Here is a 12,682-nt window from a genome sequence, read left to right as displayed (position 1 = left end):
GAGAAAGGTGGCCAGGACCGACTGTGGAAGTTATCGTGGGATAAGTTTGTTGGAAGCAGTTGGCAAAGTATTTTCCAGACTTCTACTCAATAGATTGTTAAAGTATATTTGTCCATCCGTCATTCCAGAAAGCCAAAGTGGCTTTCGTCCGGGCAGAGGAACCACGGATATGATTTTCTCTGCTCGGTAGTTGCAGGAGAAATGTACTGAACACTGCGTTCCGCTTTGTCCGGTTTTTGTTGATTTGACTAAGGATTTTGACACGGTGAACAGAAGTGCCCTATGGATAATTCTGGGGAGGTTGGGATGCCCATCTCAATTTCTACAATTACTCAGGGAGCTCCACACGATATATAGACACTGATCTTTGTATGAATAGTTATACATATATATATACATATATATATATATATATATATATATATATATATATATACATAAATTAATATAGAAAGATGTTTGTGTTTATTATACGCAAATATTATGTTTGTGTTTATTATTACGCAAATATTATGCAAGTCTAAATCGTGTAGAATATTTTCATATATATAATTACATATAATAGGTAACTAAAGCTAATAATCCCATAAAAAATACTAATCTAATAGGGAACGAGCGGAACCAGTGGAAATTTCACAGGGAACTGTGGAAATTCCACAGAGGACTGTGGAATTTCAACATCAATCATAGTAATATATTGATGTTTGCATTCTGTAGATGTTCAGTATAAATAGAGAAATTCTGATATTATTCTACATTTTTTGTTAAAACTGCAAACAATCTAAGCTAGTACGAACGCCCGGCAAAGCCCAGTTGTAAAGTACGCTTAAATATGAAATTTTAGTTCTGCAGATTTCGAATATATTATTACAGAGTGAATGTTTTATAGATTTTACAATATTATAAAGTTGCGATTTCAAAAATAAAAAATATATCGATATGACTTGGGTGAATAAGCTTGAAACACAACCGAAATTAAAATTTATGAAAAAAAATATATGCATATATATATATATATATATATATATATATATATATATATATATATATATATATATATACGTAAGGTGAGTGCAGTCAGCCATAATCGAAACAGAAACCAAAACTTATGAATAATTTTTGATAAAATATTTGCATAAAAAAGATTATTGAAATGCCATCAGTTATAATCGAAACCCACACCTAAACTTATGAAGAATTCTTGATACAATTATTTATTAAAAAAAAAACAGATGACTTAAGTGCTATCAGCTATAATCGAAGGATGTAAACGTGACACAGAAAATAACACATGCTATCGTATTAATATATAGATTAATTAAAATGAATGTTTAAAAGAATATGCAAATTATCTAGATTTTTTGAATATGAATACAATTCAAGCGCCCATATATAACAAAGTTGTATTTACTTTTTAAATAATTAAAACGGATTTTTAGATGATATCCATACATAAAACCCTAAGTTATATATATATATATATATATATATATATATATATATATATATATACATGTGTGTGTGTTTTCTTAATTTCATGCTAACTAGCAATTCTAAAGCAGTAATGAAGATGGTGTGCGGCGTTACACATAATCTTGCGTCATGGGACAAAATCCCTCTGTGACCAGGTTCAATAAGATGTGCCCCAACGCTAAGACCCAGGGGTTACACTTTTAACTTTTTCTAGTGATGCACACTTCCAGATTAAACCAGACACTCTTCAGTCACTAAAAATTACCAGTCTAGTGCCCAGACCCCACAAAATGCGCACGACTCAATATCTTTAACATGCTGACTGACAGCCTATTGTCCGACGTTGTGGTTTGATTCCTGTATAGATCCTCTGGTAATACTGACCTGTCGCTTCTCTGAAACCGCAGCTTGGGTATCAAAGTTCAGCGTAGATCTGAAGTCAACAGCCAACCAACAGTAAACGAAAACATCAGCGATAATTCTTTAATAAAATAAGTTGCATAAAATAATTCTTCTTGATGCAGTTCATGCAAAGAAAAGTTAAACGATTTGCGTTTTATCTTGGATATAAGAACAGCCTAATCTTTGGGATGCAGGATTTTCAATTTATGTCGATTTCTGCATGTATTTCTGACTACTCGGCCAGTTGTTGGGAAAGTATTTTATTACCATTCGGCCATTTTGGAGTCGTCAGCTTTGGTCTGCCGGCCGAAGCTCACATGTGCTGTTTGGAAGCCAGCAAACTAAGCCTCTTTTATATAATAAAACAAATGTGTTTTTTTAAATATAAAAACAACATTAATTCTCCACATTTCTCTTGGATAACCGCTTCATTCTCCTTTCTCCTTTGCCTCTTTTTCATCTGAATAGTTTTCTCTTGATTTACTTTTCTCTGAAATGTTATTTTGACTCCCTCCCTCCCTATCCTTAAATTCTTTTTCTTTGTCTCTCCTCGTCCGCACTTTTCAAAAAAGTCATGACAATCATTTTCTACATACTTAAAAACTTTGCTATCGAAAATAAACCAACGAAGAAAAACAAAGCGTCTTTAAAATTCTTTTTCGATATATGGCATATAATTGACAACCGAGATTTCTACTAACGTTAATGAGATTTTTTTGTCAGGTCTACGCCATTAAGTGATTCATGTTTTTTGATATACCGAAATTTGGAACATCTGGAATTTTTAATCAATTTCAACTATACCTGAATCGTTGTAGTCGCAGAGCAAAGTAGCCTGGGGTCGCATAACATCAGAAATCGTGTTACACAACAATTCTATACTTTTATCTTGCGTGTTATTTCCTTTAAAAAAGACTATGTTTGAAATACTATTGAATGAGGAGAATGTCCCTGTGTATTCTCTGCTTTTTAAATGTGAAAGAGTTTATAAATAATGTAATTTTTTTATTTGACCCATTTTATCTTGACATATATATGTATACTTTTTTATGATAATTGTGCAGCATCGTTGTATAAAACGGCCTGGACAGACCGATTCGACTCCAGTACATGCAGTAGACACTACATAAATAGTTTTTTTTTAGAAAAGTATTAATGTGTTTGTATATATAAGGTTGACAAGAAGGTTCTTGCGACAGTTTTAATTTTGATTTCAAATGCTGCATTTTCCAATAAGTTTTTCTAATAATACCTTTACTTTATATATATATATATATATATATATATATATATATATATATATGATATTAAATAGCGTGTTTTTAATCGTTTGAATTACAATCGTTCTAATACAAATACGTGTTCCTTTTTAAACACTAAATACAAGACAGAAAAAAGTAAATTCGCACAATTTTCTTTCAATTTAAGCTAAACCAAAAAGCTGCTGAAACATCTCGCTATATTAACCAAGCGTTTTGCCCAATAATCAGTAATGAATGCAAAGCACAATGGTGGTTTAAACAATTTCTTTACGGCGACAGGAGCATTGAAGATGATGAGCGTATAGTCTTCAGTCTTGACAGACTATGCATACTCACGGTAAAGGCGCCTGCGCGTGAAATATTTGTGGCAAGAGTTGCGCAGTATCCAACCATACCTCTCCTTAGTCGGCATTGTTGAATACCAGTGGCAAGTGGAGGTTCAGGACGATTGCAAACAATGTTGAGATAAGCGGAAAGCACATACAGCACCTAGAATTCCCAAATGGTAACCCATCTGGTACTAGCCAGGCTCAACCTTGCTTAACTTTGGTGATCTGACGAGAACAGGTGTGCCAATGTGATTATTCTGTACAATGACAGGAATGATGAGCGTAGTGGTTGGCCAACGGATATTGACAACGATCAATTAAAAGCCTTAGTCAAACCCAATCAACGCACAACTGTTCTAGAACTTTTAATTACACGTAACGCATACGACGATTTTCAACCACTTGAGAGATTGGAAAGACAAAAACGTGATAAATAGATGCCTTACGAATTGAACGACAAGCAAAAGAAACGACATTATGTAGTGTCATCTTCCTTTTCTTTAACGCAATAAGAACTACCCGTTTCTGACCGGGATGTAATTTGCAATGAAAAGTGCGTTCTTTACTACAACTGGCGACGCTCACCTCTGTGGTTTGACGCCGACTATGTTCCACGACACTCCCTGAAGCTAGAGTTGCACCAAAAGAAGGTCATGTTGACTGTTGGTGATCTGCGACCGATCCCATCTGTTACAGTTTTTCTAATGCAGTCGAAACAATACCTGCGAAGAAGTACTGTCAACAAATGGAGGAAATACATCAGAAATTTCGACAACAAATCCCAGCATAAGTCAACAGAAAAGGCCCAATTCTCCCGCACGACAATTTCCGACCACACTTGGCTAAACCGACCTTGAAGAAGTTGAACGAATTGGACTACGTAACCTTGCCTCATCCGCCATACTCTTCTCACCTCTTACCTACCTAATACCACTTTTAAAGCATCTCGGCACTTTTCTGCGTGAGAAATGCTTCAATATCCTAAGCGATATCAAAAACGCCTTCAGCGACTTGATTGCTACCAGAACGCAAAATACTAGCAGAAATACACTTGCTATGCGTAGGCAAAAGTGTATTGATTCTGATGTTGTTTATTTCGATCAATAATTTTTTTTATTTGATCTGAGGTATGTTCATCTGAATTTGAAAGTTAACACCGAAAGAACTTTCTTGTTAACCCAATATAATGACTTATACACAACGGCCACTATCATATTATGATATATTTACATTGCATTGTAAATCTGGTGTTGCAATCTGTTTTTATGATACACTTTCCAAGAAGACCTTTTAAATTAAGAATGGGCGTCGTAATTATCAAGGAACTATGATGATAATCGGCGAGTGAATCAAATGAATCGATTCATCATAAATGGATCGATTTATCTTAAACAAAAATCTTATTGAACGCATTCAATGGAAAAGAAATGGACCTTTAGCTTTCGTTAATCTTGCATTCAGATTTTTCAAAGTTTGAATCGATTTTTTTATTAATTAAATACAATGTCTTAAAATTTATTATTAATATATTTTTAATATCATCATTGATCGTTTTATTAATTAAAATTGAAACGTTTTTTTTTTAATCATAGTTGAAAATTTGTAAATAAAAATTAATCTTACTTTAATTTGATTTTTAAATTGTTCAATAGAGGGTCACGAGTTGTCATTGTGATATTCTTCGGGAAGTCATGTATCGTATCTGCCAGTATCATTTTTCGAGTAATATATATTCTCAGTCGAATCCTCACTGATTCGAGGAAATTAAATGCGAGTTTCAAAGTTAGATAATTCCTGGTCAGTTGTGAGATTCGTGTCAAACATTGCACATCATTTCCTTTTTTCTTCTTCCCTTCCCCTGCATAGTTAAGCTGAGTTTTGCATGTTTCGTGACGAGAACAACGCAGTAATATAGAAACAATAGAATTGTTTTCTTTTACTCGTGCAGTTTAATAATTATTTTCTCATAAAAATGCGTCCAGGCGTTTTGAAATAGGAAAACAGTGACACTAAATGATTTTTTGTGACCATAAAACGTTATTCACATGCAACTACATATTACGACATACTTCAGCTGAAAGATTTTTACTAGTTGTATTTTCAAATCATGTAGCCATAGGATGGACTATACAAAGGTTGGAAATATCGTGCACAGAACTGGTTCTAGTAATACGATAGTAATCGAACAAAGCACGCAGAGTTATCAGCTATACGTATTTCTCTCTTTCTTTTTCTCTCGCTCTCTCTCTCGAGATATATATATATATATATATATATGTAATAGAAAAATCTTATCATTGACAATTTATTTAAATTTTCGAAAAAACATAATTCTGTAAAGAAGGTATACAAAATTTTAATACTCCGACTATATATATATATATATATATATATATATATATATATATATATATAGTCTTTAAAACATTTAAAACCTCAAAAATGCCATCTATTTGAACATTGTTTTGTTAGTAAGTCAATTTATCTCCAGAATCGATGAATAATTTTACTTATAAGAAAGAACAATAGTACCAATGTTCTTAAGGGGACATGAGTTGCTTATCATAAAACCCTGATTCCCGGATTTAATAACAAAACAGTATGTTAAATCCTTGCTTCAAAGCTGTGGTTATCAAACAGAATCTGCCTTAAAACACATGAACAAAATTTTTTTTAATACTGGATATATTTTTCCTCCGAATAAACTTAGACTAACCAATTCATCTAATTTAAAAATTATATATCTCTTACCTGTGTTATCCTCCCCTTCTTTGTTATGGTCAATATTTTTCATATATTCACATTTTACTTATGCGTACCATTTCTATAATAGTTAAAAAAGATCTACATAGGATATGCATAAAATATGTCTGAAATTAAAAATAATATTAATATATAAATTTTTCAAACATCATCTTATATGTATTGTTTATATATATATATATATATATATATATATGTATATATATATATATATATATATATATATATATATATATATATAAATAATTTAGATAGATTATACTGTTGCGCTGGAGGGTACATAGATAAAGACCAAAATACCCAATACTTGAGGAGTCCACATTTATGAGAGAGGGGATAGAAAGAGCAATCCTTATGACAATGTAGCTAACAAATAAATGTGAAGAAAAGTGTATTTTTTAAAACAGGATAGAGATGCATAATCGAAGAGGAGGAATACAGGCAACCTTTGGAAGTATCTTTCAATACAAAGTTCTTTATACAAGACACTATAGAAAAAAAACATATTGCATTGTGGTTGGAAAACGTACAAAAAAGGCTTACATAACAAATGCAAGACGTTTGTGGCTGTTGGTTGGAATTCGATGCTGGCTACGTTGCTACATTGCCATCTTTTCTTGACACCTTTCAATTCCTAAGGAGGTTCTGTCTGTCTTCCCGACTCGCCCGAACTGTACCTGATTGAACTTCTTTGACTGCTTGAGTTTTAGTCCAACTTAAGTGTATATATTGATTCTATACTTTTTTGTGACGTCAGCACGCTGGCCAAACATGTGAGTACCATGCACATGCTTCCAACACGTGCCCTGGTAACACAAGTCCCAGATTGTCTCTGGCCATTCGTTAATTCCATTGTTCCATTATTCCTTCTCCGAGCCAAATTAACCCAACACAATTTTCTTTTCATCGCGTTCTATTGTTGTATTAGTTATTTCTAATTTGCATTCCCCACTACAATGTTTTCCTGGAATCGTATCTTACTAATAAAATGTATGCATTTTAACTTTTAATAACTGCGTTCAATTCCAGAATTCTCCTCCAATAATAATATTCGATACTAATTACTTTGTTTCGAACCAAATAATCGGAGAGGCCCCCTTCAATATGCAACAACTCTTTCCATCTCATTTTTTTTAAATGTGCGCATTTTCAAATGCGTATACATTTTCTCTATTTCGTACCTATACCCTAACAAACTCCTGAAAGTCTTCACCACCCCCTATCTGAGGTAAGAAAGATCAGACCCCATCCATAAAAATAAATAATTTTGGTCAGCCCTTCACCAAGTCTACTAATTTTATTCAAATCGGAACCTCCACCCAATCTTCCTGGAATATTTTCTTTTGGGTGTAGAGTACAACCTCCATATAATCAATATCATCGGCTTCTAATTATATAAGATACTTTCTATCATAACGGTTTACTTTGATTTCCTTGCTTCGAATTTTAAGCACTCATTAGAGACACCGGAAAACATCACCCTTAACTAAATACACAAGCTTCTCTGTGCCAAATCCTACTACGCATGCTAAATCCCTATGATGATGGTTTTGTGTAATTTTTCCTTCCTTTCCATAAGAGGTCCCAAGACCCAAAGGCAGGGTCCATCCCACATTCATACCACTCTAAAAATGTATAAGGTATCTTGTTTCATCATTATTCTTGTTACCTGTTGATGATATATTTTACTTTCCCCTTACTTCCTAATGAAACCGAAAGTATGAAATAGATCATACTAGCGTAAAATTGAAAAAAACAACGATGAAGCAGAGGGAAATGGGAAAAAATGAAATGTATTTAATTTTCTAATTCTGCAACGCTTACCTCATTTTATCACGTTCTGAAAACCTGCCTACTTAATCTGAGTGATTTGCCTAAATGATGGCTACATTATCATTTAATGGACCTAAAAGATCTACCGTGCCTGTTCTCGTCCGCTTATTTAATTGTATGTCGAGAATTATCTCTGATTCGAAACCAGCTTTTTACAGTCTGCCTTATAGGTACATACATGCGGATTTCATATTTTTCTCTTAACAGGTATAACTAATATTGTGTTTAAACCTTGCAAGTGACTTTTCCTGCAGAAAAAGAACATTAAAAAAGCCAACATTTTTTAAGTTTCTCACTTTCTGAAAACCTTACATAAATATCCGCGTTAATTTTACTCTTGTTCCTTCTTTAAAATGCGAATAATTTCTAGGCCAACCGCTCGTCTAAAAACTGGATTTTAATTTTATAATTTGTTTGGAATGTCCTGCTTTTTCTCGTTTGAATTTACTTTTCTATATAAATATTGGCATCGGATTCCTTCAAAACGAAATACCATTAACATTGACATGCAATTCTTTTTGGAAGATTTCTGTTAACAAAATAAAATAGAACATATTTTCACGTCGTCACAAACCATCACATATTAACCCCAGTGCTCAGTATTGTCATTTCTTTTTCAAAACCCCCAAAAAACAAACGGAAAGCTACAAAATTTAACATTAAACTTGTATCAGAAATATACACTTCAACTGTTTGCATCTTTGCCAATAAAAAATGCATATACATTATAATTCGATTTCAAATACATGCAAGACAAATTAACACAATACAAGTTTACGTTATAAGTTCTTTCGCACCAAAAGTAAACACATCGTCTGTACATTTTAACACACCTTTAAAAGTGCAACAGTAGGCACCTTGTCAATTTGATTCAGAGATTAAACAAAACAAATCCCTTAATCAAAACAATAAAGCCACAATTCAAAAATTTAAAACCTAATGCCATTCGTTTTTTTGGCAATGATGCAAATGGATCATTGGTAATTTCCTTTTCTTTATCTTCTTTTTTCTTTATAAGTTCAACATATATTTCTTTTTCTCTCTTTTTTCTTTTAATCGAGACATTCAACAATTTGTTCTTTTTTAACATTGTTTTCATACTTTTTTTACGGCATATCGACCTTTTTAATTTCTGTGTGCGGGTTTATTGATTTATTTATTGCCTTTGCCTCTACTGCAATATTTTCTTCAACTCATTTAATTTAATTTGGGCCCTTATTTCTATGTTTGTTTTTATCTTTTTTCTTGACGTTGTGTGTGTGTATGTGTGCGTGTGGCAATCCAGATTTTTTATGTATGCGTATGTGCATTCTATCAATGCCTGATTTGAATTGATTCTTTTGTTTAACGCCATATCAGCCCTTTTTATATTATTTACTTGCTTATTTTGTAACAGTTTATTTTCTTTAGTGTGTGTGTTCTTCAACCTTTTTCGTCTGTTTTTTTCCGTTTTTAACTCGCCTAGAATTTATCGTACTATTTTGGACCCTTATTTTTTACGCTGTGTCTTTTATTTTCTTTTTCTTTTAGTTTTCTCTTTGTGCGTAGTAACTCAGGATCCTTTACGATAGCTTGCAGAAGTCTGTGGTCAACGGTCACCAAATCGCTAGTGTTATATATTGGTGTTTGTGAGGTATTTACATCACGGAACGTTACCAATCGCACGTGTTGTATATAGGTGTTTTTGACATATCTATGTCGCCAGACGGCACCAAATAGCCATATGTTCTCTTGCAAGGTACACAGAGACGAGACGAAGACACCAAATAATTGGGGGGGTTCATATTTATAATGAAAAGGATAGAGATAGCAATTCTTATGACAGAGGAGTTGAGTGACAGATGTACAGAGAAGTGTAATGGCATTTAATTAAATGGTGGATGATGCATTATCAATGAGGGGAGACACAGTCAACGTTTGAATAGGGTCTTCTGACACTAAGTTCTTTATAAAAGATAATGGAGACAAAAACATTACATTGTAGTTGAAAGACGACCGAAGACAAAAGGCTTACATAATAAATACAAGACGTTTGTTCATCCAGCTGGTGATTAGAATTCGATGCTAGCCACGGTGGCCAAACATGTGACTTCCATGCACATGCTTCCAATACGTGCCCTGGCAACACAAGTGCCAGATGTTCTCTGTAGACATTCCTTAATTTCATTTTTCCATTATGCCTGCTCCGACCCAAATTAAACAAACATAACATTCTGTTTTCCGAATTCGTTTGTTGAATAAGTTATTCTAATTTGCATTCCTCGCTACAATGGATAATTCACTGAATTGCTGGAGTAATATTTAATTACCAAAAAGATATTCATTTTTACCTTAAAAATGTGCTTTGGTTACAGAATTTTCCTTCAATAAGATTATTCGAATTTAATTACTTCATTTCTAACTAAAAACCGGGAGCAGCCCCCTTCAATATGCAACAATATATTACTCATGGTGTTCTGGATATTTTCGATTAATTAACTTTGGTTAATTTGATATGATTATAAAGCACCAGAAGCCGATTAAAAAATTTATAAAATTGTTTAAATGTTTTTCCACTATCTGTGTAAATCATTCTTACTCACTAGATACTGGTGGGAGAAAATTTATCAAATTTAGGGTATGCATGTATATATATATATATATATATATATATATATATATATATATATATATATATACATACATATATATATATGTGCATATATAAGTATATATATGTATATATATATATGCATATATATGTATATATACATATACAACCATATATATGTATATATACATATGCATATATATGCACATATATATACATATATATATGTATATATGCATATATATATATATACATATATATAGTTTGTTAGTGATTAAAATATATATAAGACACTTAAGCTACACATAATATTCTGCGTTTAATCAGGCATCATCCTGACAAATTCTCACGAGAATGAAACGCGGAATATTCTGTGTAGCTTAAATGGCATACCTATTTTTATAACTTACTACCTAGCTCTACCTGTGTATCGAGCACTGGTGAAGTAAATACTGTCAACTTTACGCATAACATTATATCTCCGTATATCAATTTATGTTATTAAATGAAGTAATGATATATATATATATATTAAATGAAGTAATGATATATATATATATATCATTAGTAATGATATATATATATATATATATATATATATATATATATATATATATATATATATATATATACCATTACTTCATTTAATAACATAAATTCATATACGGAGATATAATGTTATGCGTAAAGTTGTCAGTATTTACTTAAACAGTGCTGGATACACAGGTAGAGCTAGGTAGTAAATTATAAAAATATATATCATTTAAGCTACACAGAATATTCCGCGTTTAATTCTCGTGAGAATTTGTCAGGGTTATGCCTGATTAAACGCAGAATATTCTGTGTAGCGTAATTGTCTTATATATATTTTTTCATAACTAACTAACTATATATATATATATGTGTATATGAATATATACATATATATGTATATGTATATATATGCATATATATATGTATATATGCATATATATAGTTGTATATGTATATATACATATATATGCATATATATACATATATATACATATATATATATATTCTTCAGAAAATTTAAATGAAAATATATCCACTAGTATGCAAATTCATTGTTTTTCGGTCTTAAAAATATTATTAGACGTAATTTTTTAAGTAAAACCATTCCAATCAAATAAAATTGCTCAATAGTCCAGATAGACGAAATGAAAAAAAATTTATGTATTTAAATTTTATGATATGAAAAAGTTTATATATTAAAAGTACAGTATCCTTTTCCTGCCTCAATATCTAATTCCCTTATATTATGCATCTAAAATGTTTTAAAAACGTTAATATTCTATGTTTATTGCTTTTAGCAAATAAGCTGCAAACCAATAAATATATTTGCTAATATTTTACCTCTGATGAGATGAATAAGCATCAAAAACGTTTTAATCGCATAATCGATTAAACGTTTATTAATTACCCGGTATTCCACATTTTAAGTCGGTAGGTTGAGAATTGTTCTTACACACATTCTTACTTTTATAGATTAAATACTTTTTTAAACATATAATTATATACATATATATATATATATATATGCAGATATAAGTATATGTATATGTATATATATATATATATATATATATATATATATATATATATATATATATACTCGGGTTTTTTTTTATATTCAAAAGTAATGGACTAATGAATTCAACGATGTTGTTAGATAGTGCTCAATAAAAAGAGCTGATAATACTTGTTTATTGTTATATAAACTTGCTCACATCCCGCTGCTACAAATAGCCACTTGTTTCAATCAAACAACAGATATCATCAGGCAGCGACTTGACTATTCAAAAGTTCAATGAATAATGTATTTTTATTTTAGGTAGGAACTCTTTAGAAGTTGGAGTTAAAAAACTTAAAACACAGGACTTTAATTAAATAAAAAAGTAAAAAGGGAGAGGCAATTTAAATAAAGTTAAAAAAGATTACAATGGGGAGAGAGTGATTGAGAAGAGAAAAAAAAGGAATAGAGACAGAAATAGAGAAAGAAAATATAGAGA

This window comes from Euprymna scolopes, chromosome 3 (assembly GCF_053919585.1).
Source record: "Euprymna scolopes isolate OS-2025 chromosome 3, ASM5391958v1, whole genome shotgun sequence".
Lineage (NCBI taxonomy): Eukaryota > Metazoa > Mollusca > Cephalopoda > Sepiida > Sepiolidae > Euprymna > Euprymna scolopes.
The sequence above is the reverse complement of the archived record's forward strand: the minus strand, read 5'-3'. Positions refer to the sequence as shown.